Below are 26,778 nucleotides of genomic sequence, written 5' to 3' on the forward strand. Positions count from 1 at the left end.
TCCTTGCCCCTGAGGGTGCCTTTCCCCATCTCCCTTCCAGCTCTCCTTCATGTGTCAGCTTCCCCCATTAGAATGTAAGCTCCTTGAGGGTAGGGACTGTCTTGTTTGCTTATATTTATATTTCTAGCACTTAGCACAGTGCCTGGCACATAGTAAGTGCTTAATACATGATTTATCTTTCCTTCCCTCTCCTTATCCTTGTCCTCGTCCTTCTTCTTCCTCTTCTTCTCTCTGTCTCTCTCTCTCCTCTCTCTTACACCTTCTTTCCTCCTTCTGTTTCCTTCTCTAAATCTATCAGTGTATCCATTATCTCTATCTATCATATCTATTCATCCTTCATCCATCCATCCATCCATCCATCCATCCATCCATCCATCCATCCATCCATCTGCCTGTGTAGATAGAGGCCAGCACTTGCATCAGTGTCCAAAGACCTGGACTTTCTTCCACCCTCCTGTATGACCTTGGATAAGTCCCCAGACTTCCCTTGGCTTCTCTTGCCCCATTTACATGATGAAAGGGCCAAAGTCTCTTCCAGCTCAGTGATTCTTGTGACCCTGATCCCATCCCTCTGGATCATGGCTGTTTCCATGGCCCTGCTGGCATCCATCATTTACTAATTCTATTTGGTCACAGGGTATTCTTTTGAATAAGCATCCCTCCCTAACAGAGGCCTTCCTGTGTGGTAGGTAAATCCCTCACAGAGCAGCAGGGTTCGGGCGTGGTGATGGCGCCTTCACCTTATGGGAGCAGCCCCACTGAAGGTGCATTCCCCAGTCTGGTGATCAGTCCCCTACCTGTCTCTGTTCTTTGGTCGATAGCTTCCTCTGTGCTCAGGGGACCATGACATGATGGGGCTCTGCTCAGGTTAGGCAGAGGAAAAGTGGGAAGTTTGGTGTTTATTCTGCAAAGAGCTGAGATTGCCCAAATTCCGGCTTTGCCCCTTCCTGGCTGTACAACCTGGAGAATGGCCACACCCCTCCCCACCTTGATGCCTTTCCTTGTCTGGCACTCAATTTCCTCATCCATAAAATGGGGTTATTAATACCCGAAGAATCTTACTAAGTCGGCTGAGTCTCCAAGAAGCTGGCACTGAGTGTAATGCCAGGCACACAGTAGGTGCTGGACAAACACTCGGTGATTGATTTACTGGTTGTTTAAGGTGGTTCTCAACCACCCACTGGAAGTGCTGAGGAAGGTCGGTATTTTGCCCAGTTTCGGTGCATGAACATGTTTGTTTGTGTGAGACCTTAGGCAAAAAGCTCGTGAAATATGGGCTGCCCTGCCCGAAGCCACAAGCAGCTGCCCAGCCCTGCATCTGGTTCCAAGGTGCTCCAGGAAGTGCTTACGGCAGCACCTGGTGCGTAGTAGGCAGCTAATAACTGTCAGCTAAGAAATGCTCCTCAGGGCTCCTCCCAAGGGCTGTTGGAAGACAGCAGCCTGAGCAGTCCCTACAAGGGCTCTGCCCTGTCTTTGTCAATGTTGCACACTCTCATGCCTGTAGACTTTCAGACGGAACAAAAAAAAAGTAAATCATGATCGAGTATGGTCACTCTGGGAACATTTTTTAAATTAAATTTTATTGATATTTTTTGTTGGCATCAGTCATTTCTGGGTATTATTAAGCACCTACTATGTGCCAGGCACTGTGCTAAGCTCTTTACAAATATGATCTCATTTGATCCTTACCATAACCTGGGAGGTTGGGGCTATTATTATCTTCATTTTGCAGATGAAGAAACTGAGGCCCCGTGATCTGCCCCGGGGTCCCCTTTCCCACCCAACCTCATCTCTTTGGCCATTTAAACCCTCCTTTGTACTAAAGAAAAACAGCTAAGTAAAAACAGCTGAGACAGTGACCGCATCTAGCACGTATGCAACATCCTGCCCAAACAGTCCCCATCTGTCTGGTAAGAGGAGAGAGGTAGGCTTGAAGGATAGCATGCTTTTCTTGGAGTCAGGAGGCCCTGAGTTTGAATCCTGCCTCTGTCACTTATTAGCTGTGTGTCCCTGGGCAAGTCATTTCGTGTGTCTCAGACTCAAACTTGCTCATCTTTAAAGTGGGGATAATAATAATGCCTCCTTCAAAGAGTCAAATGAGATCATATTTGTAAAGAGTGCCCAGTACATAGTAGGTGCTTAATAATGTTGTGGCGATCAAATGATTTAACTAACAATGGGAGACATTTTTCAGACCCCAAGGTACCAACTGAATGCTGGCTCTCCTCCTCATCCTCCTCGCCTTCATCCACGTTGATTGTTCTCCAGAAACATTCGGAGCCTTAGGGAGCCCTCTCTACCTCCTGTTCAGTCACTGGTTATGAGTCAATTTGCCCTATTTTTTTTTCAGCCACATTCTTTTCATTTGCTTGAGTTTCATCTTGGGTCCCTAGCGTGATGCTCGGACAATGTAAATGCTTGTTAATTTGGACTGAATTAACTGAAATTCAAAACAGCAAGAGAATAATCAGAGGGAGCTTCATCCCAGGGCTAGACTCTGGCTAGGAAGGGTGGTGGTGAAGATGTTCAGGATGGAGAAGCTTCCTAGCTATGTGAATAGTGGGCGCTGAGAGCCTCAGTTTTTCCATCTGTAAAATGGGCCAGTAATTATTGGTTTTAACCTGAGAGTATGCCAGTGATATGTGTGTTGGCCCAGTATGAGGGAACTTGGTATTAAGGAGAGATTATGGGTTTTCGGTTCAGTTCCTGGCTTTGATACTTAGAAGCTGGGTAACTCCAGGGCAAATCACTGGGCCTCAGTTTCTTTATCTGCAAAATGAGGATAATAATAGCACCTACCTCCCAGGTTATTATAAGGGTCAAATGAGATCATAGTTGCAAAGAGGGGCAGAGTGCCTGGTAGGCACTTAATAATTGCTTGTTCTCCCCTTCCCTGCGCCCCCCACTTCTTTATAGAATAATTATGAGGAAAGAAAGAATTTTTGAAACCTTTTGTTTATATATTCATTTATGTTTTTATTCATCATTTCTTCATTTGTTTATAGTGAGCAGGACCTGTGAGAAAGGTAGCCTTTCATAGTGGGCAGGGAGCTGGTCTTGTATTCAAGGAGATCAGAGTTAAAGTCCCAACTCTAATAACATCCTGGCTGACTAGCTCGGGTCAAGCTTTTTGACCTCTCAGGGCCCCAGGACCTCTGTGGCTGACCTCCAAGCACTGAGAAATGTGGACTGTGGTGAGACAGCTGGCCACCCTGATGTGCTGTTGGGAAGAAAATGTTTGTGAGAGGAGACTGGGGACATCATGATGATGATGATGATGATGAAGGCAATGGTGATGAAGGTGAAGATGGTGATGGTGAAGGTGATGAAAATGGACAATAATAATGAAGATGATGGTAATAAAAATGATGGTGATGAAGATGATGAAGGTATGAAGATGATAATGATGGTGGTGGTAATGAAGATAATGATGAAGATGATGATGGTAATGAAGATAAAGTTGATGAAAGTGATAAAGATTATAATGGAGATGGTGATGAAGATGATGAAGGAAATGAAGATGATGATGATGCTTCTGAAGATGATGAGGATGAAGATGGTGATGTGGCCAGCACGTAGGTGGCACTTTAGGTTTGCAAAGTGTTTCCCATGTGTTCTCTCCTTGTTCCTCACAATAAGCCTGTGCATGTGATTCAATGAAGGGACCTGATAGAAAAGAGAGTTTGAATGGGCCTAAAGCTTCCGTCTTCTCTGGACTCCCTCATGAGCCCCGTCTGGAATGGAGCTTTATAACTGCAGTTGAAAGATGTGCATCTGAGTCCCAGGCCTGCCAGACCCAAGTGACTAAACCTCTGTGAGCCTCATCTTCCTCATCTATTAAAAAAGGAGAGTTAGTTAGACCAGACGACCTCTAATCCAAGTGAACAGTAAAGTGTTAGTTAAATGTGAGCTATTATTCTTGAATACATGAACAATGACTGGAATGAAAAGCTACAGACCTGAGGAGGCGCTGTGGCCTGGTGGCTGTGGAGTCAGAGGCCATGGGTTCCAGGCCTCCATGTGTGACCTTGGGCAAGTCACCTACCTTTTCTGAGCCTCAGTCTCCTCACTGTAAAATGAGGGTGGGCTACATGGCTTCTGTGGTCCTTTCTAAGTCTAAATCCATGACCCTGTGACCCATCATAGGAGGCAGACCATCATCCTGGGAGGTAGGTGCTATCATTATCCCCATTTTACAGATGATGAAACCGAGGCAGACAGGTAAAGTGACAAAAATCTTCTCTTATTTTTGCTTCAAAGCTGCCAGACTCTAGGCGGAGCAGGAGGTTGCTTTCTCTCTCTGTCCCTCTCTCTGCCTTGTGATTCAGGAAGCATATACCCAAGGCTGCTTTGGCTGGCCAAGCATCTCAGGTAAGGTTTGGCAGGGCCACCTCACAAATGGGGCATCAGTGAACTGTGGCTGTCAGTGGCCAGCAGACTTCCAACAACATCTGGGGAAAAGAACCCAGGTAAACAATGTGTGGTAAGGAGACATTCTTTCTGCCTTGATTTTCCCTTGGAGAATGAGCTGGTCCCCTGCCAAAGTCTGCTTCCCTGACACAGGCAGGGGCATGTGGGCCGGCTACAGCATGGTGCACCCTCAGGTATGGTGTCTGAACAGCCCTGGCTCTTCTCCTCCACCCACGCCTCCCCCTTTTGGTGGTGGTGGTGGTTGGGACGGGGGCGGTAGGAGAGCTGCTGAGTCAAACCCCTGGGGGCAGCAGGGGCACCTGCAATAACTGCTGACTCAGGTCCTCTCCGCCCACCAGCCTCCAGCCCGGCTGCCAGACCCTCCCCCATTCAGCCCCACTGGCCTTCTTCAGCCCTGAGCAGGCTGCTCTCCCAGGCCAGAGAGCTGAGGCAGCAAGGGCGTCGCATTGACCCTGGTGCAAGGGAGAGAAGCTGATCAGAAGAATACGTAGCCTTGGTCAGGATGGAGGCAGCCCAGGGCAGGTCTTAGAGCCTGAGAGTGAAGGCACCGGGAGCAAGGAGGGAGAAACCACCAGACAGGGACCGAGGCCTCAGGGTCCACTGGGAGTCACTCTCCTTGCAGCTTGTGGAGGGAGCTTTAAAGTGTGTCTGTATGTAGATACAGACACACACCCATACCCACACAGAAAAGGAGCAGAGGAAAGGAGGAAGAGGGGAAAGAGAGAGAAGGAGGGAGAGGGAGAGAGGGGGAGAGAGGGACACACACAGAGAGATGGGGGGAGAGAGAGAGGGAGAGAGACAGAGAGAGAAGGAGGGAGGGGGAGAGGGAAAGAGAATGAGAGAAAGAGACAGAGAGGAGAGAGGGAGAGAGAGACAGAGAGAGAGAAGAAGTGAGGGGAAGAGGGAAAGAGAATGAGAGAGAGACAGAGAGAAGGAGGGAGAGGGAGAGAGGGGGAGAGAGACAGAGACAGAGAGAGAAGGAGGGAGGGGGAGACAGAGAGAGAGAGAGAGACAGAGAGACAGAGAAGGAGGGAGGGGGAGATAGAGGGAGAGGGAGGGAGAGAGAATGAGAGGGAGAATGAGAGATTATCTCTTCTGATACCCTAATTTTTCAGATAAGGAAACTTGTAAGTGTCTGGGGCAGGATTTGAACTTGTCTACTTGTCTTCCTGACTCCTGGGCCCATCTTTACTCATAGAGCCACCTGGCTGCCTTGAGGTGTGTCTGTGCATTTACACAGAAATAGACGTATCAGGGCCCCATGGCGCACATCGCTGCATAGTGCATACAGTAAGTATTGTGCACCATGAAATAGGCTCTATGAGTGACTGCCCCCAGATAAGTAAACACACAGCAGGCCTTCACATCCCAGCCAGCTGGCCTCACCTATGAGGTTCCATCTCTCATTTCTTGCTCTCCATGCCTGGAATGTTCTTCCTTCATCCCTAATTTTCTTCGGGCCTGAACTTGAACATCACCTCCTCCAGGAAGCCTACCTTGATTCTCTCAGCTATTAGGGAAATTGCTTTGTGTAGCTGTTGTTGCTGTTCAGTCATGTCCTACTCTTCTTTACTCCATGGACCATAGCACACCAGTCCTGTCCTCAGGAATTTTAATTTAATTTAATTTAATTTAATTTAATTTAATTTAATTTAATTTTGCTTTTTGGTGAGGCAATCAAGGTTAAGTGACTTGCTCAGGGTCACACAGCTAGTAAATGTCAAGTGTCCAAGGCCACATTTGAACTCAGATCCTGCTGACTCCAAGGCTGGAGCTCTATCCACTGCGCCACCTAGCTGCCCCTCTAAGGGATTTTCTTGGCAAAGATACTGGAATGGTTTGCCATTTCCTTCTTCAGTGCAGTACAAATTATTTGTATATATTATTTGTGTTATTATGTATTAATTGTGTACCTTAACTGTGTGCCTCTTCCCCTGCCCCTCAAATGTTGTTGCATCTAGGGCAGGATTTGAACCCAGGTTTTCCCAATTTCAGGTCGAGTATTCTTTTTATCTGGTCATTCTGTCTCTCAAAAAAATAAATTCTGTAGTCCTCTAAGTCAGTTTTGCTAAACACTTTACAACATTTTTTCATATGAGCCTTATGACAAACCCTGATTTAGAAAACCACCACGGGGTAGCCAACAGTCTAGACCTCAGCCCCATCTGGTGGTGTTTGCTTCTCTGCAGGGGAGAGTTTATTTGATCCAGAAGCACAAACTTGTCCTGGGAAGCCTCCCTATAATTTCCAAAGAATGCTAAATCAGCATGGCCAATAGATTGTGTGTATGTGAGTATTTTTTTTTAAAATTAGCCTCCCAGAGGTTCTTAGCCAACCCTCAAGCTTCCCCAGTCCTGGCCACATTGATGGTAGCAGGAATGCCTCCAAGGCGATCGCCTGGAGCACTGTGGGCTGTGGCCACGGGCCACACTTTCCATTCCACAGTCTTCAGACCACCAAATTTCTCTGAGCTCCTTGGCCCCCAGGTCCTTGCTTTTTTTATGTGGATGTGATCTAGAGTTGAATGACCATTGGCTATGGCATGTCTCCAGAGAAGGAAGCCACACACAGGACTCACCACTCTTTCGATCTTTTGGCTCTAATTCTTCTTGAAGGATTCTGTGGCCTCCTTCTCTGAGAGACTTAAAAAAAATAAAACATATCCAAGAGTTATGTACTTCCAAAAATCTAACATGCCGAGAAATCCAATATAGCTAGGCAAACAGGGAAGGCAGGTGGCCACCAGGGGCTCTAGCCAACGTTCGAAAGGGCTAAAACCATTGGGTGGGCAGGAGTGAAATGTGGGAGGAGATGGGGATGGTCTGGATGGTAAAGTGGCCCCTATAATTAGGTGATCTATCCCATGGCAAAACAGAGAACTCAGAATTTTTCTGTACCTTTACACTAAGGGAATTCACTCACTCACTCAATCAATAAACTGATTAAGGGCCTACTATGTGCCAGGTGCTGGGATCACAAAAAGAGGCAAAGGATAGTCCCTTACCTCAGGAAGCTTGCAATCTAATGAAATGGGAAAATGCTTGATTGAATCCTGGCTCTGTCCCTTACTCCCTGTTTGACTTTGGACAAATCCCTTCTCTCTGGGCCTCGGTTTCCTCATCTTTACAATGAGGAGCTCAGCGTAGGTCTCCTCCAGCATCTTTTTGAGTTCTGAATCCGGGGTCCCATAGACTGAAGATATTTCTGTCTTTCAAGTGTAAGGAAGTTGGTGAGGCTTGGCCACCACTCAGCCCTGAAGGCTGCTTCTTTGGTGGGTTTGGGGGACCATTAAGAGTTGATGTGGCTTTGCAACCCTCAGGATTTTTAATGAACCAGAAATTTGAAGACATCCTTTTGGCCAAGCCGCTGGGTTTGGACAGGCAGAGAAGGGATGCTTTCCAGTTCTTTGGTTACTTGCTGTTTCTGTTTTGACCAGGGCACAGACTCCCCTGACCAGAAGCTTGAGAACATGCCCCTCTAGATGGGTTCCGCTGATGGAACGGTGGAATGCAGGCGAGTGGAGTATGACCAGAGCTCCAGGAGGGTCCCAATTGATCCACTCTGCTTTTCTAAATTAAGAACTAATGACATGGGGATCTAAGGCTCTGGGTTTGTTTTTCCCTTTCTAAACTATAGACAATGAAAAATGAGACTTTGGGTCACTCGCCTTCATAACTTCAATCATCCTCGACTCTTCATTCTCCCGAATCTGGAAAACTTCCAAGTCATGTTGATTCTCCCTTTAGAAAGTCTGTCCCCTTCTTTATGCCCACAGGGCCACTGCCCTAGTTCAGCTTGATATCACTTCTTACCTGGATCCATCTTCATGCCAATCCACCCTCCCACTAGCAGACAACTTCACTCTCTGCTGACGACGTTCCAGCGTCTTCCCATTAACCCCAGCAGCTGGTCACTTCTAGTCCTTCACAATGTGGCTCCAGCCTAACTTTCCAAGTCCCCCACCCTGCATTATTCTCCTTCATGTACTCTACATTCCAGAAAAACTGCCTTTCTTCCTGTTCCCTGGAAAGGACATTTCATCCCCACCTCTGCGCCTTTGCCTTTGGCTGACCTCCCACTAGGAATGCCATCTTTCCTCACTTCTATCCCTTAGACTCCCCATTTTCTTCAAGGCTAGACTTTAGTTTCTTCCTACCCTAGACCTACTCAAATCCCCCCAATTGTTAATGATTCCTCCAGTTCCTTGGCATATGTTTTGCATTGATTTATCTACATATTTATTATAACCTTCCCAATAGAATGTAAGGTCCTTGAGGGCACGAATTGATTCCATTTTTGTTTTGGATATCCTAGCTTCTAGTATAGAGTCTTACACATAGCGTGAGGACAAAGGACTTCCATTTTTTTGTCTGTGTCCTCACCACCTGGCACAGAGTGGGCACTGTTAATTGATTGTTAAATGATAATAGGCAGTTAGTTTTTGTTAATGAATATAGGGATATTTCTTTTCCAATTTAGAATCAGCCTCTTTCAGTGGTGTATAGTCTCAAAAACAGGACCTTCTAAGTTCAATAAGGAAAAGAGCTATTATTATAAGCAAGAAGAAAAGAGGCCAGGAGATTTTAACCCCACTCAAGAAGGGATTTTCCTTGGGCTTGATAAAGAGTAGTCAAGAGGCATCATAAATCTCAAACATTATGGAGATTTCTAAACTTTCCTCCCTCAGAGGTTTTTATTTTTAATTCCAAGCTAAATAAAAAGCAACATCTTAATATAATAAGGCTTCTAAGATCGGTTTGTATGCAAACCCCAGTCATAATTCAGATTCTGGCTGTCAACGGGCAAGTGGAGAAGAATGTGACAGTTTCAGCTTGGCCCCAGGGGACGTTTGTCCACCCCACAAAACCACTGCATGTTTTGGCACCATCCTTCCTAACTGGCAGCCACCCTCTGGGGTGGAGCAGTAACACCATCTTTGGGCAGTCGCAGGCACAGAAATAGAGCCACGGCCCTGGAAGGGGAGAAGCGGCCCTACCTAGACTCTTCCAGAGGGGTTTGAATGAAATGATGGAGCTCAGTCCAAGCTGTGACCACCTACGAGGTGGGAGAGGGGAGGGGAGGGGCTGATCCCATAGGATTCTAAATAAGGAGGCGGGGCCGCTCACAGGCTGAGGGCGGCCTGAGTCACGACACTGCCCACATCTCCTGGTACAAAGCTTCCCATCAGTGGGAAAACAAACCCTGTGAGCTGGGCACCCCCTCCCTTGTATCTGCTGTGGCGGCAGCTGGCATTCTGGGACTGAGTTCCAACTCAACTAGAGATGAAGGCTGGGAGGCATCCGTGGAGTCTGGGGACATGTGTTAATGAACATTGAAGGAACAGGCCAAAGGTAGCAAGATTCTTGCGGAGTTAAAAAAACAAGGTTTGCAAAACTAAATAAGCTATTATGGGCGTGATGGTGGGGGTGGGGAGGGGTGACTCATATTAAAATTCTGATATAAAGTTCCACGAAATGAATAAGGGACTTCAGTGAGCAAAGAGCAAGGCCACATTTGAGCCAATTTCCTAAGAAATCTCTTGTGTCATATTTTCAATTTGGGCTTGTTTCATGTGGTTTATTTTCCTAAGGTTCGCGGTGCAGGTTTCAAATTCAGCTTTGCCTGTGGTTATGAAATGAGGGAGCCAGCTCACACAAGACTCCAAGGGGATGATGCCCTTTGGTGGAAAACATTAACTCCTTTTCCTTCACTAAAAATTTCCTCTAGGACATGTTCATTCCTTTTCTCATCCCCTTCTTTTTAGCCCCTTTTCTAATCACACTGTTGGTGGATTGACCACCTAATTGTGCCACCTAATCACATTGGTGGATTGACCCAAGTGAGAAAGCAAAGCTTTAATACTTATGAGAGAAGTTTTATATGAGGTTGAATATTAGATTTTCATATGGGGCAGCTAGGTGGCGCAGTGGATAGAGCACTGACCCTGAAGTCAGGAGGATCAGAGTTCAAATCCAGCCTCAGACCAAACACTTGACACTTACTAGCTGTGTGACCCTGGGCAAGTCACTTAAGTCACTTAACCCCAATTGTCTTAAAATATATATGTATGTGTGTGTGTGTGTGTGTGTGTGTGTGTGTGTGTGTGTGTGTATGTGTGTGTATATATATATGTATATATTGGCTTTTCATAGACTGTGGGGCCATCTCCAGTCATCCTAATCTATATCTGGCCACTGGATCTAGATGGCTGTAGAGGAGAAAGTGAGGCTGGTGACTTTGCATAGCCCTCCCTCCCTCAAATCCAATTCAACTGCAAGTCATGACATCTTTCTGATGTCATGGTTTTCTTCGAGAATGAAAGACCAAAAAAAAAAAAACCCAAACACCCACAATTCATAGACTGTATATGCCTACCGTCGAGGCAGCTACATAGCACTGTGTGTAAGAGTTATGGACCTAGAATCTGGAAGACTTGAGTTCAAATCCTGCCTCAGACACTTACTAGCCTCATGATCCTGAGCAAGTCACTTTCTCATGGCCCTGACCAAGGCTCTCTCAGCCTCACTTTCCTTACCCGTAAAATGAATATAATAATAGCATGTACCTCACAGGGCTTTTGTGAGGCTCCAATGAAATAATATATGTAAAATTCTTTGCAAACTTTGAAGCATTACATAAATACCAGCTGTTGTTATTTTTGTTGTTATTATTATCGCAAGGTATAATGCATTGGTGATATTCTCTATTTCTGGGTCCCCAGAATGTGATTTCTTGGGTATAGGGAACTCATTGATGTGATCAACCTCTCATCTGTAACTTACGGTCTCAGATTTCTGTTTGAGGATGCTGAAAAGCTAAATGACTTTCCCAGGGATGCACAGCCTGGATACAAGGGAGAAATTCCACCCAGGTCTTCCTGACTCCAAAGCTGACTTCTTGTGCATTATAATGCTGACACTGCCTGTCTGTCTTTCTGCGTATGAAGATCCACATGGTTCTCAGTTTCTATAGCATGGAGGGTAGAATGAGAAAGAGGCTGTGAGGCCAATGTTGAATTTAGGAAAACTGAGTTCTAGGCTTGGCTCTGACTTGTACTGGCCACGTGACTCAACCAACTTCTTGACCTCTTGCTGCCCTAGGAAGCTCTAAAAGACCTGAAGTTAAGAGTTGTGGGATCTGCATTAGTGGAAGGAGTTTCCATACTGGGCATTCCCTATTCCAAAGAAATCCCAAGTCTGGACCAAAAATACCCTTTGTGATATATATGCTTTCTTTGGTGTCCAACTTGGGGAATGTACATAAGCAGTTTTCTCTCTATCCTTTTTCGTTTGACTCCCTTTAGGTTACATATGCAAGACACCTGGCCAATACATTCTTAGCAGCTGTTGTTAGGTGTATTCTGTATCTGACCAGGAATCTGCCACCCCTATATTTTGAGCTGTGGCCCAGATGTCCAAATTTCATCCTCAGATACCACCTTCTTAGCTAGCTGGTCACTTCTCAAAGCAACTTTTCTCATTTTTCACTGCATGCTTTTAGTGGACAGCAGTGAGAAAAACACCACATTTCCTCTTAGGGTTTTTAGCTTCTTTCCTAAGACTTTATAATCATTGGTAACGTGTTTCCAATGCCATTGGTGCCCATGAGAATCACCAGGTGTGAACAGACTTCTCTTTAGCTGATTCTACGTTGCTGCCTCCGTACTCTTGAATAAGGAATCTGTAAACACTCTTCTGACCCGTAGCGGGTGATATCTCACCTGAGAGATCTGTGGCTCCACTCACTCACCCTTGGGAGAACAAGCATCTCCTTTCTCTTCGGAGCGACCGGTTCTTTCCCCTTCAAAAAACAAATCCAAATCTGCATTTAAATTCTCATTATTTAAATTCTCATTGCTGTCTTTTCTTTCGCTTTCTCCCCTGGATAACTGTCGCTCTTCTTTTCTCCAGCATCCTGGTGCCTCTTCCACCTTTTTCCCCCTTGACCCACTTTTGTTTTCTTTAGGAGCTTGTCATTCTTCTCAGCAATCTGGGGTGTAGAAGTGCATTCCTCAAATCCCTCCATTTTGTCCTGTAGGAGAGAAATCTTGTTCCTCAGGTAACAGCCACTTGGCTATGTCAGAAATGGCAACTTCCCCCATTCTGCACAAGTTAATTAAACACCTCTTCTTTGTATTGATTGAGCTTTTCAGCTTCCCCTCTTACCCACCCCCCAAATTGTGTTTACATCTCAACTCTTGGTTAAAAGTTGAACAGCCAATTATCACGTCTCTGTTAAATGACAGCCTCCCCCCACCCCCAGTTTCCTTTCTTTAGCCTCAATTCCTCCATGACTTTGTCTCCCCCACCAATGACTTCTCTCAGTTCTATACCTAGCAATTGTTCCACTGGACTTTTCTGACTTGCTTGACCTTGCCTTGCCAGCTGCTTTCTCCTTTTGCCTCCTTGAATCTGCCTCTTCAGTGTCTCCTCCCTGATCCACCTCAAGCTTCTTCTGTCCTCCTTAATTGTTCTGTGTCCTGCTCCTCTTTTGAATCAGAAGTATAATTTAGATGAATACCTGAGTCTGAAGATTGATCTTCAAATTTTCCTTAATTTCATGCAAATATCAGTACATTTTCCTTCCCCAAATTTAACCTCTGACCTATTTCACTAGTGCAAGCCCCTCCAAGTCACCTACATGATTCCTTTCTCCTTATTCAGTTCACATCCTTCTTTCTTCTTCTACTCTTTCTCCTACAACCTTTTCCTACTGGAGCTGAAAATAGACTCTACCATATGTCCCCTGTGAAGCAGGCCAGCAGTATGACTAAGGAAATAACATTTCCTCATAGATGGAAATGCCATTTCTGTAGCTAGACCAGGGAGGTGTTACAAACATCTCGGGTCCACAGAGTAGGGCTACAGGGCTCCTTCTGCCTGACCTCTTCTCCCTTCTGTCCCAATTGAGAGTTATTAACATAAGATGAAAAGAGTCCCACACTGTGCTAGTTAAGCTACAAAGAGATATCTGAAGGGCCTCTCAGTTCAGCTGCTCTGAATTAATGTGACAGAGACCTGAGTTTGACTCCTGGCTTCCTAGACCGCAGCCGCTGTAGAATCAATTAAACAAGCATTTCTTAAGCTCCTGCTGTATACTCCTCATGCTGAAGGTAGCTCTCAATTAGAGTCTTTAAAGAAACTAGGAATTCCAAGAAGTGGAGGGGAAGAGGAAGGGCATTCTGGCACAAATGCAGAAAGATGGGCAATGCAATGTCATGTATGGGGAATGGCAAGAAGGCCAGCTGGGCTGGTATTTAGAGGCTTCAAAGGGGAGAAATGTGCTTCAGTTTGGAGAGAGATGCTGGAGCCCAATTATATTAGAGAATAATGAATAGATTTATTGGCAAAGCACTCTCTCTCTCTGCCCTAGAATCGTCCTCTCATTCCAAGCACATTGGGGCATGCATATATTGAAAGATTCAGACAGAGGTGGCTTGGGGGGACATGCTGGGATTTCCAGGTTTGGCTTGGTCCCCCCCCCCCAGCTGCAGGATCCCCTGAGCAGCTCCAACCCCGCATCCTCTTTAGGTTAACCTTATCAGATCATGCCATCTTGGAGCAGATAGACAGGTAAATCTGAAAGACCTCTGAACCCAATTAAAGTCATACCGCAAAGAAATCAAGTTCATGTGGTTTGCATTTCAGCAAGTTACATTTTGTGGCCTGTTCTTGCTTTAAGTCAGTGCCCTAATGCAGACCATGTGAACATTTGAAACGCTCTTAACAGTTAAGCCAGCTCAAATAACACAGGACCAGGGCACCAATAAAGGATGAATTAAAGCTGATTGCAACTGTGGCCAACTCTGGGTTGTTTTGGTTTTGGTTTTTTTTTTTTCTTTAAAGGAGCTGGAGTGAGATGGAGCATGGGGGATACAGAAAGAGGAGGGGTATCTCCATTTCTGCCTTTTGGTCAAATAATGGGAAGTTTTTGTTGTTTATTCAGCAAGTGATTAAAACAAGTGAGCTAAGAAGGTGAACTTAATCCCCAGAGGACTGTGGAAAAGAAAACCGTGCAGGGTCAGCATCCTTTAGAATCAGCAGTTTGGATGCTGGGCGTTTGGTCCCCCGTCTCATCATGGGCAGTTAGCTCAGGAGGCAGAGTTCTCAGAGGTCAAGGTTCAAGCTCTGTGCGGGCCACCTAGTCTCAGGCAGAGAACGGCTTTGTTTCTCTTGCTGCCAACTGTACTTCGGACGCTGGTGCTCTCTGGTCCTTGTGTCTGAGACAGGCTACAAGAGTGAGCAGGTGAAAGAGTGGGGGTGATGATTCAGCAGGACCCTTCAGAGTGTGCGCCTGGTCCCAACAGAGATCAAAGAGTAAACCCGAAGGGTGGTTCTGGGCATCTTCCTACATCCCTCCCCTTGTCCACTCTTTCTGACTCCCATCTACACTGGCTTACCTGCTGTTTCCCCTTCACAACATTCCATTGCCTGACTCCAGGCTTTTCTTTGGGAATGCTGGTCCCTGTACCTAGAGTGCCCCCTCCGTCCCCTCCACTTCTTAGCATTCCCAGCTGTCTTTGAGGCTTAGGACAAACACCTCCTCCTGCGTGAGGCTATCCTGATTGTCATTGGAATGGAAACTCCTTTTGAGAAGGCATTGTTTTGTTTCTCTGTATTTGTACTTACACAGTGCCTGTATACAGTAGGTACTTAATAAATACTTGTTGATTGTTTGGGTAATTACTTGTCGATGCTTCTACCTCTCCCTGCCTCCCCCCCAATTACTTGGTATTTATTTTACCTCTTATTTATCTGTGTATATGTTTTCTTCTGATTGTAAGCTCCATGAGGCCAGGGACTGTTTCATTTTTGCCTTTGTAACCCTAATGCATAACAGTGCTTGGAACATAGTAGGTGTGTAAAAATGCTTGCTGAATCGAATTGAGAGTTAGAGCAATAATCCTTTGCACACTCTTAGGCACTAACGGGGAAATCGGTTCTAGATTTACAAGTTTGAGCAGAAGAAAGGAATGGTATCCACCATGATGCTCTGCATATGATAGGTGCTTAAAGATTTCATTGGATATGTAATGAGACACAGCCTCTGGATGAATGAGAGATGACTAATAACTATCCCGTGTCTTTTCAAGTAGAGACAACATGGTTTATGGTAGATGTCACGGCCAACTTGGAGTCAGGAAAACCTGAGTTCAAATCTCATCTGTGGTACTTACGAATCCAGGGCAAGTTGCTAGTGTCAGGCAACTTCCTACTCCTCACCTGCTAGGTTCTAGATGACTGGCAGTCTTTTTTGGTAGAGGGCATTCCCACACTGGGAGTCCATGATGCTCTCCATGGATGGCCTAAGGCTGTGGCCTGCCAGGACTAGGAGAGAAGGGCCAAAGGGACATGGGAAGAAGAGTCCTGCACTAACCTTGCCTGACATGCAGTGGCTGGTAGTGGCGCAACCCAGCTCCCGGAGTGCTCTGACTTTACCCAAGGTACAGGAGCCTTAAGAAGGAAGGTGAAAGGCCCATTAGCTTCTGATCCATGAGAAACACAGCGCCTGCCAAGTGGGAAAGAGTAAAGCTATGTGAAGGCTCTCGACTTCCAAACTCTTGAGAAGTTATCACTAGCATCAGGGAGCGCACAGACCAATGGTTGGTCAGCCGGCTTTGCCCAGGCCTGGATAAGCAGAACAGAACTGCTCACTCTGCCAGCCTCGTCTCATTCACTCTAGCAAAGAGCATCAAAGAAGCCAGGAACAGGGAGATGCCAGGAAGCCCGGTCTGCAAACAGTGTTGTTTTTCTCTCTAGAAGATCAGAAGATTTCCTGCTTTCTTCCCCTAATAAAATAAAAGCCAATGCTAATATTACCGTCTAACTTACACAAGAAGAGTTCTGAAAGCAGTGACTTGAGGGGGGAAAAAGTAAGAAAAACAAAATCTGAAGCTGGTGTTTTTCTTAACCTCTGGGATTAAGTCAAAGAGAATTACATGATCCTGGAATTCCTATTTGTGCCCTTTGAGGGGCGGTGGTCAGCAACCGGAGATAAGCGACAGGTGATTAGAAATTCTGGTATGTGAAAAAAGAGAGGAGTCTGCTCTGTCCTCAGCCCCCTCACTCCCCTTTCAGGTGCTGGTGAATGTAGTCTCCTAGTGCTCCTAAACACCAGCTCGGTCACCAGCTCTGCTGCTTACCACCTGCGTGCTCTGGAGGCTTCTCTGGGGATCTGTTTCCTCATCTTTAAAAGGTGGAGTTCTACTGGGTGATTTCTAAGGTCCTTTCCTCAAAGACTTCCCAGACAAGTCCCAGTCTTCCTGCTTTTCCCCACCAAACCCTCACAGACACTCTCCACCACGAGAAGGCAGATGGGCTTTTCGTCTGTCTTACTTCACCTAAGAGGAACCAAGATAGGCACTTTTAAGAAGTAACTTTCAGTACAACCGCAGGCATCAACTGCAGAAAAGACTCAGACTTGTCACCCCCTCGCCAGCAACAGGGTCTTCATTTCAAAGCTGAAATGGGAGCTGAACATGGAAAGAGGTCTGGCTTATGACTCTTCCAGTGGCAGCAACCTTGGGAACAATTTAAAGATCGCATTTCGGGCACCATCAAAGCGACGTGGGTAGGAATGGCTGCTTTTGTAATTGCAGGGGGCAGGCGAGTCCCTTTGTGGAGGCCAGCTGAAGTTCGTTGGCGACATGGGCTCACAAGACGAAGATTACCTCTGGTATGGTGTCTTGGGCTCTTTGGGAAATTTGATGCTGGAACCACTCTTTCATCATGCCTCCTCTACAGCTTAGGGCCAAGGCTTCCTCCTAAATCAAAGCATGGTGCAAGAGAACCAGTGGTGCTGAGCAGTCAACCAACATGAAAGAAGAGCTCTACTCCCAGTCTCCATCCTAGATGGTTCTGCCATGTTTCCATGGAATGTTGGGGCATGGCAAGGTGCCAGGGTGGAATGTCATAAGGGAGAAAGAAGGGAGAACTCACCAAAACGGGAGGAATTTAATTTAAAAAAAAAAAGAGGGAAGGTCCTTTGCAAAGTATTTAGGTAAGCTTCTTTCACTCCATATGATTTTTTTTTAAAAAAAAGGCTAGTATGGGGGTTCATGGGATCATAGATCAAGAGTTGAAAGGGAACTTAAGAGGTCGTCTAGTCTAAACCTCTCATCTGACAGATGGGGAAACTGAGATTTGCCCAAAGTTACACAGCTGTTAAGCCACAGAGTCAGCATTTGAACTCAAATGTTCTGACTCTTAATAAAGCTCCTGTTATGTTTAAATCTTGATCAAAAAGTTAGTTGGTATAGTGGATAGAGTGCTGGGTTTGGAGTCAGAAGGTACTGAGTTCAAATCTGGTCTCAGATATTGCCTAGATGTGTGACTGTGGGTGAGCCATGTCATTTCTCTCAGTGTCCCCATCTATTAAATGGGGATAATAGTAGCACCTTCCTTACAAGGTTATTGTGATGTTCAAATGAGATAGTGTATAAAAAAATCCTTTGCATTACTCAAAGCTCTATTTAAATGATCAATCAGTATTCATATAATGCAGAATATCTCAAAATTAGAGGCATTCCTTAGATCACAAACTCAGTTGAATTCAGCTTGCATTTGTGAAGTCCTTCCACAAGGCGTTATGCTTGGTGCTAGGGATGAAAAGGCACAAATTAAGTATTCTCTGCCTTTGACAAATTTCCATTCTACTGAGGAAAATGAAAGCTCTCCAGCCTCTGATGAGATGACTGACTTCCCTGACTTTCTTTAAGTCCCAACTAAAATACCACTTTCTGAAGGAAGCTTTCCCCAGCTCCCTTCATTCTAGTGCCTTCCCTTGGTTAATTATCTCCTATTTATGAGAAACGCAGAGTTCAGTCATTTTTTAGTCGTATCTGATTCTTTGTGACCCCATGTTGGGTTTTCTTGGCAGAGATACTGTAACGGTTTGCCATTTTCTTTTCTAGCTCATTTTACAGATGAGGCAACTGAAGCAAATAGGATTCAGTGACTGGCCCAGGGTCACATAGCTATTCAGTGTCTGAGCTCAGGTTGGAGCTCAGGAAGGTGAGTCTTCCTGACTGGAAACCCAGGGCTCTGATAGAAATACATTATGGCTATTTCAAACAACCTCAACGATCACCAAATTCACAGACTCCAGGTTAAGAACCCTCGACCAAGCTAGAAACCTTTAATGAGCAATTAAGAATGTAGAGAATCTTGTACATCAACAATTCTTCTTCTTCTTTTTTTTTTTTTAACATCAACAATTCTTAAGCATCCAGAGCACAGACAACAACATGGAAGCCATGGCTAGAAAGCCAACCTTGAAGCCAAGAAGACTCAGGTTCCAGTCTTGCCTCTGACACAAACCGACTTTGTGACTCAGTGGAGGTCACTTCATTTCTGAGCCCAGATGTGGACTGGGCTTCCTTGGAATAAACTTGACTTTCCTTCAGTACAGATCTGACCATGTCATTCCCTACTCAAGAAACTCCATTGGCTCCTTAGTTCTCCCTTAGGATCAAATACAGAAAACAGTTCTGCTTCTAAAGCCCCAACAAGATGGCCCCTCTCTCTTTCTCTAGCCCCATTGGACAGTGATCCCCATCCCACACCATATGGTCCAGCTGTCCTTTTCTTCATTCTTCCCCCATGACACTCTTCTCTTTAGGTCTTTGCACTGGCTGTCCCCAATGCCTGGAATGCCCTCCTTCCCCATCTCTGCCTCAGAGAATCCCTTCCAGATGCAGCTCGAGCCCCATCTTCCACACGGAGCCTTTCCTGACCTCCCCTCCCTCCCTAATGACCTTGAATTTAACCCCTTTGCCTGTATTTGTTCTTATTCTGTTTCATTCTTTGTATCTGCAGTTCCTAGCCCAGTGCTGGCTCTCCAGTGGGTGATTAATGAATGTAGGTTGGTTGATTGATTGGAGATAGCTTCCCTTTCACCGGAGATTTTCAAACAAAAGCTGGATGGTCATTTGTTAGGGACATTTCAGAGGGCAGAAGTTGGCCTGGGATGTCTCTGAGTTCTTAACTCTGAGATTCTATGGGATTCTGTTTGTGTGTCTGAGTGCGCGCATGCATGTATTAGAAGGGACGTGCGGACTTTCCTTTGTCTTTCTCTTGCTGGCTAGCTGATCCCCACCAGGAAGAGCGTTTGGTCCTGTAAAGTCCCCAAGAATTAGAAGCATTCCCCTTTTTTTCAAATTGTGTTTGCAATTTGATCTGCACTTAGTGACCTAAGACCGGCCTAGCTTTGAACTCGACTGGTAGGGCTGAAGTCTCGCTCTCAGGATTTCATTCTAAGTTAATTTGAAGACTGGAAGGGAAGGATTTAGGGTGGTTGGTCATCAGCAAATCACAGGCTCAATTACATGGGGTCCTGGGGAGGGCAGTTTTATCTAATTATTAATAATTCCAGGGGATATTAAAATACATTTGTAAGGCATAGATTTGGGTTTTGTTCTCTCCCATTGCTTATGAAGATTCTCCCCAGAAGAATGCTTTGAAATATGAAATGATTTTATGCATAGTCATTTAAAAGTATTTTGATCTGTACATCATAATTACTTCATAAATGCTTCTAGACCTAATCCATGAGACAATAAATTCGGGGATTCCCTTAAAGCTTTTGCTTATGGCTAAACTAAATTAGTCCATCCCTTTGGAAGCTACAAATGTCAAAGAGCATGAAAGGAGACCTCCGCCCAGTTAAAAGGGGAGTTTCAATGTGACCATCCCTCCACCATCATTTTAGTTCTCAAATGTCCATTGCAGGTCCCCTTGTTGATTTGATCCAGATTAGAACGTCACTGGGCGTTGACCATATAACTGTGCTATCAGTCTGTCAGATGCAGACACAGTCAGTTAAGGGCAGAAAAGGACAATTATTTCACAAGGACCCATGTATCTTTCACTCTCTTAATGACCTCCATATTTATCAGCTGAGTAGGTGACACGACCCTCTGCCTATACCCTCTGTCACTGCATTTCAGCTGCTGGGGACTGTAGCACAAGATCAATAAAATAAGACCCAATTGTAGTTAGAGTATAGAGAGCAAGTTCAGTGCTGATTAATAAGTGGTTGTTAACTGACTGTCAGAGGACAGGACCGTAAATCCAGAGGTGGAAGGGACCTTCAGCCATCTAGTCTGACTCCCTTATTTAGTAGGGAAACTGAGGCCCAGAGAGGTTAACTACTCAAAGTCACAGAGCCTAACTAGCAGGATGTGGGAGAGTGCACTGACCATTACATTAAGACCTGTCAGAGAGGTGTGGTTTAGTTGAAAGAACATGGGCTCTGGGGCAGAGGACCTAGCTTCTGGTCCCATCTCTGACACTGCCTGGGGAGGCCTTAGAAAAGCACCTTAATCCCCTGGGCTTTAGTTTTCTCATCTGGAAAATGAGGGGGGTTGGTCTACAGAGGGAGAGAGCTTCTAAAGTCCTTTCTTGTTCTCAGTCTGGGAGTGAGAAGACAAAAATGAAACAGGCTTTGCTCTCAGAAAGTTTGCATTCTATTGACTCATTCATTGAATTTTATGCAGCAGGAATTTATTATACTTCTGTAGACACTGTGCCAAGCACTGAGAATGCAAAGACAAAAGTGAAACTGTATCTTCAAGGAGTTTATATTCTAAATCTATGATCTTCTTTCTCCTCAGCCCACCCTCCAGTCATTGCTGCCTCCTTCTCTTGGCCATCCATCCATCTGTCCATCCATCCATCCCCTCCCTCCACCACACACACACACAACACACACACACACACACACACACACACACACACACACACACACACACACAGAGACACCCTATCCTCCTCCTGTAGTTCTTTCTCTGTTTCCCCCAGCCTTGACTTTCCTAGATCAGGGAGAACAATGACCATAGAGATACTAGGGATTAGAGGGGAAGAAGGCATATTAATGATAGTAGGGCTCTGCTCAGTCCAGAGCTGTGTGCCATAAAATGAAGTATAATCTGAATAGACAGACCTTATGAGAAGTCGGAATAAGATCTAATGAGAAATTGCATCTCTTTGGCTTCTTTTTTCTGTTCCCATTATTTTTCATGAGGTTTTCATGAGAATCCTTGCTTGTGAGGAAACTCTGAAGGCAACAAGCAGATGCTTATGTTTTTTTTTTTAAATCTAATTATAGGGGAGAAGAGGGTGGTAAGGAGGGGGAGGGGGAAGGAGGCTGTGGGTGAGAGGAATCCACAGTTTATGAATGGAATAGAACTGTGGTTGGCTAGGTGGGTGGGTTTAGAAAATGTTTCTCTTTTCTAGAGCAGGTCCAAGGCAAATTCAGAATTTGCTGATTGTGTTTATTCTATTACCAGCAGGCAAGCCAAAGGAATGGAAACGGAAGGATGTGTGGGTGATGGATCTGTGCTCTAGAGGGCCCAAGGGGCACAAGGCTCTGATCATTGGAAGAGAGCTGAATCATAGTGGGTCTTGGCCTTGGGTATTTAAACATGGAGGACTGGCCAAGGCAGGGGGTGAGGGTCAGAGACAGAACAAATAGAAAAAAAAAGTAGTCACGGCTCACCACCATGCTTTACTTTGTCCATAGTTTCAGCTAATTTATAGCCAACCTTTGACCAGAGAGGTTGGAAAAGCTAAATTAGACCTGAATGAGCTGACCCTTCTTTTACCTCCCTCCATCCACTTTCTGAGGAGCCATCCTTGGCCAGAAGGTGGGGAGCCAGAGGACAAAGAGAAGTCTGTGTGTCAGAAGAGTCAGGGATAAATCTCTCAAAGATTCCAATGGTTCTGCATAGAATCTCATCAAGTGGATGTTCTTTTCCATAATGCACGTTGCAGCCTGTCTCTTTCTACTCATTCTGGGCCATTCTTGTACATACCTTCCTGTACATCTATCCCAAGGGGTCTCTCCAACATACAGGAGATATGACTCATTTTCCCCTGACATGGGGAGTGGAGTACTTGGGCCATCTCACCTGCCATTCCTTGACCATGGTTTTTTTTTTTTAATTTTTTTCCCATCATACATTTCCTTGATGCCTTATCCCCTTTTTCCTCCTTTGAAGTTTCTCATTGGTTAGATGAGGATGAGTCTGCTCTCCTCCCAGCCTGTCCTCTGTGGAATATTCATTTTTATTTTGCAATAAATGAAATAATTCAGAATTTGCCATGTTTGGTGATGGTGTTCCCACTCCTCTACCATGACTCACTTTTTGCAGACCTCCTGGGATTATTCAGTTTTTGCTATCTAAGTGAATCATGGGATTCCAGATGGGAAGAGAATTGAGGATGAATTGGAGAAAATTGTTCTAAACCAAGGAGTGAGCATGATAGAACGCATGAAGATGGAATATGAGATGAGATTCCAAATGTGGAATGAACAGCCATGTGGGGAGTCCAAGGATGAGTAAATCGTGGGCATTCTGGAGGAAGCATGGTCTAGTAGACAGAATCCTGTTCTGGGAGTCAAGAGAGTTGGGTTTGAATCTTGCTTCTGATACTTATTAACTTTGTAATCATATTAATTGTATGCAAGTCATTGAACTTCTGAGTTTCAATTTCTTTATTTATAAAAAGGGGAATAACAATATATTACTACCTGCCTCACGAGATTATTTTTTAAAAAAAATAAGTACAATTGCTTTCTCTGAATTTCCTGTTTTCCTAATAAAACGCCAAAGGCGAGTCTGTATAGACTAATCTTGTTGAGTGCAGAGCTTGAATCCAAGACTTGTGTGTGGCCTTGTGGCAGTAGCATAGGGGGTGTGTTCCAATAAACTCACCTAGGATACTATAACAGCCACATCAAGTCATATAAATAACTGGGAGGACTCAGCATTGGTCACCATTTTTGAGAATTTGTCAGAAATACCCCAAATGGCTAATCATCTTCCTCATCTTTGGAAACTTGACGATGTCAAATGCCATTTCCAAGGTCATTTGTAGGGAGGAAGGCAAGGGAATTCTTCTGACTCTCTCCTCCAAGCTGCACCAGCTACCTCATTGGTCCCAGGGACCTCCAGCCAATGGCTAACAAAGGGAGGACAAATTTGATGTCTGTAGAGATGGTGTGGCTTACTTAGGTACCATGCCCTGTTTCTCAATGAAAATGGACTTTGTCAGTGACTACTAAGGGAAGAAGGGTGAGGATAGAGAGGGGAGGGAGGGACCAGTTTCTAAGAAAACAAGAATGAATCCCTGATTTCTTTCCATTTGAAGGGGCCAAATGGTTGTCAATAAAGAGCTGAGTAGGAATTTAGTGGTCATCTAGTTCAGTCAGTCAACAAGCATTATTAGGTATTTACCACATTCTAGGCATGGTGCTAAGTGTTGGGGTTACAAATACAAACAAAGAGAAAGTCCCCTCCCTCAAGGACCTTAAGTTCTTTTTATTAAATATGTTTTTATTTATTTCATTAAATATTTGCCAATTTCATTTTTATTTTTTAAGAGAGTGTTTTATTTTCCCCCAATTACACGTTAAGAACATTTTTAGCATTCATTTTTACAAGATTTTGAGTTCCAGGGGCAGCTAGGTGGCGCAGTGGATAGAGCACCGGCCCTGAAGTCAGGAGGACCTGAGTTCAAATCCTGCCTCAGACCAAACACTTGACCCTTACTAGCTGTGTGACCCTGGGCAAGTCACTTAACCCCAATTGCCTTAAAAAAAAAGATTTTGAGTTCCAAATTTTTCTCCCTCCCTCCCCTCCCCTCTTCTGAAAATGGTAGGCAGTCTGATATAGTTTATGCATGTACTATCATGTAAAAAATTTCCATCTTAGTCACAGTTGTGAAAGAAGAAACAGATAAAAATAAAACATGAGAAAGAATAAAGTAAGTGAAAAAAATATGCTTCGATCTGTATTCAGGGTCCATCAGTTCTCAGTTCTTTATCTGGATATGGATAACGTTTTCCTTCGTGAGTCCTTTGTACTTGTCTAGGATCATTGTGCTGCTGAGAAGAGCTGAGTCATTTATAGTTGATCCTCACATAATGTTGCTGATACTGTGTACAATGTTTTCCTGGTTCTGCGCATTTCACTTTGCATCAGTTTGTCTAAGTCTTTTCAGGATTTTCTGAAATCTGCCTGTTCATCATGTCTTATTGCACAATAGCATTCCATTACATTCATATACCATAGCTTGTTCAGCCATTCCCCAACTGATGGGCGTCCCCTCAATTTCCAGTAAATTTTGCCACCATGAAAAGGGCTTCTATAAATATTTTAGTACTTGTGGGTCCTTTTTCCTTTTGTATGATCCCTTTGAGATACAGACCTAGTAATGGTATTGCTGGATCAAAGGATACACAGTTTGATTGCCTCTTGTGCATAGTTCCAAACTGCTCCCCAGAATGGTCGAATCAGCTTACAATTCCACCGACAATGCATTAGTGTCCCAATTTTCCCATGTCTTCTCCAACATTTATCATTTTCCTTTTCTGTCATATTAGCCAATCTGATAGGTATGAGGTGGTATCTCAGAGGAATTTTAATTTGCATTTCTCTAATCAAAAGCAATTTAGAGCACTTCTTCATATGCTTTGATTTCACCAATTAGATTTTAAAATATTTTTAACATTAATTTTAAAAAATTCTAAGTTCCAAATTCTCTCCCTTTCTCCTGGGCCCCTCTCTCTCCATGAGAAAGAAAGCATGTACACATGAAGTCATGTAAAACATATTAGGGACCATAAGTTCTAATAGGGGAAGATGACAGCTCCCCTAATTTTTGAGGAGTTATAAAAGGGATGGGAGGTCTCTGGGAGGAACATGGTGGCAAAGTCCAGAATGAGGGATGACTACTCTGGGACCTTTCTCCAAAGTGGAGATTCTTGAAAGAGCTCACCAGTGGGAGAAGGGTCAGCTGAGTTTAAGCCTTTCACTTTACAGATGTGGAAACTGAGGCTTTGGTAGGAGCAGAGCCAAGATCTGAACCTTTCATTCTTATGAACAGGCTGACCACTGACTAGCCAATTCCCCCTCTGCTCCTCTATTTCCTAACCCTTAAAATGAGGATGATGAGTGTAAACAGCAAATGAGTTAATGTAAATAAAGGGCTTGTGGTGTGATGAGAAGAATCCAGATTTGAACCCAGGTTGTCCAAATCCATGTTCAACATTTCCATTTTTCTCCAGGAATTTCTGGAGAACCTCTTTGTTAGACACAGCCAACAATTTGTAACCAGGGCTGCCATTCTGTAACATCATCCATACGTCAGGTCTTTTGACCTCCAAATGATCCCATGGGCTAGGTATTGTATGCATTATGAATCCCATCTTATAAAGCAGGAAACTGAGGCTCAGAGATGTTAGGTACCAAGGGTCAGAAGGGAAATTTTTAACCCATACCTGTTCCTACTCCACCATTTTGCCTTTGTAGCTCAAAAGAATGAGGACAGCACAGTATCCCCTGGTCTATGTGGGGAAACGATGCTGCCATGGTGGCATCGAGTTTCTAGTTCTGAGGGGGGCTGTATTAGGCCTTACGTGGCTCTACTGTCTTTGAAGTGGCTTTGCACCCACCTTACCTAATGGGAAAATGAGGATGACCTCGAGCCCCTTGAATTTCCAGGTTCGGTGGCACCAGACACCTCTTCTTCAGGATGACAGAAAGTCTGAGCTATGTCCAGGAAAAGGCATTGGCCACACTCCTCCACCTGGAGTTCTGTGGTTTCCTACTCACTGGCCTTAACCCTAAGGGTCAGCAGGGATTCAGTGATCTTTCTGGAAGTGATTAGAGGCACCCGTTTGGGCTCAGCCAGTTTCACTTCCAGAAAAATTTCTAATGGCCTCCAAGACTCCCAAGGCCTGCCCCCTGAGATCCATCCAGACTGAAGGATGGGGACAAACAGGCAAACTTGCTTGTTGATTGACTGATTGGTTGATAACCACCAGGCTTTGAGTTCTGCAAAGAGGGAGCACAATTGGCTACTCTCCACTCTCTGCGGGTGAGTGTTTCTGAATACGCTGGGCCAGAGAGTGGCACCAGTGATCAACTTCCATGAAGTTAGCTACGGCTAAATAGCCTGTCCTTCAAGAAAGCTTGGCTTCCAAGCAGGGTTTGATGGGGGAGGACCTTTCAAAGCAAATCTCAAACCAGATCTGGGGGTGGGGTGTGCATGGGGGTGTGTGTGTGTGTGTGTATGACTTTAAATCCTCTCAATAAAAGCACATCCACCATTTTTGCTCTTCCTAAATCATCTGGCACAACTGATAGACATCCATTTGATTACTCACGTTTCTAGCTGGGTCATCCTTTCTTTCCTTCCTTCCTTCCTTCCTTCCTTCCTTCCTTCCTTCCTTCCTTCCTTCCTTCCTTCCTTCCTTCCTTCCTTCCTTCCTTCCTTCCTTCCTTCCTTCCTTCCTTCCTTCCTTCCTTCCTTCCTTCCTTCCTTCCCTCCCTCCCTCCCTCCC

General features: G+C 44.9%; 1 protein-coding gene across 3 annotated transcripts in view; it reads left to right on the forward strand.

The window, feature by feature from the left end:
- Positions 1–26,778, forward strand: part of CREB5 (cAMP responsive element binding protein 5) — a 509,250-nt gene that overhangs the window by 192,387 nt on the left and 290,085 nt on the right. The window lies entirely within an intron of this gene.

This window comes from Phascolarctos cinereus, unplaced genomic scaffold, assembly GCF_003287225.1.
Source record: "Phascolarctos cinereus isolate Bilbo 61053 unplaced genomic scaffold, phaCin_HiC Scaffold_1;HRSCAF=81, whole genome shotgun sequence".
In the NCBI taxonomy this organism is placed as follows: domain Eukaryota; kingdom Metazoa; phylum Chordata; class Mammalia; order Diprotodontia; family Phascolarctidae; genus Phascolarctos; species Phascolarctos cinereus.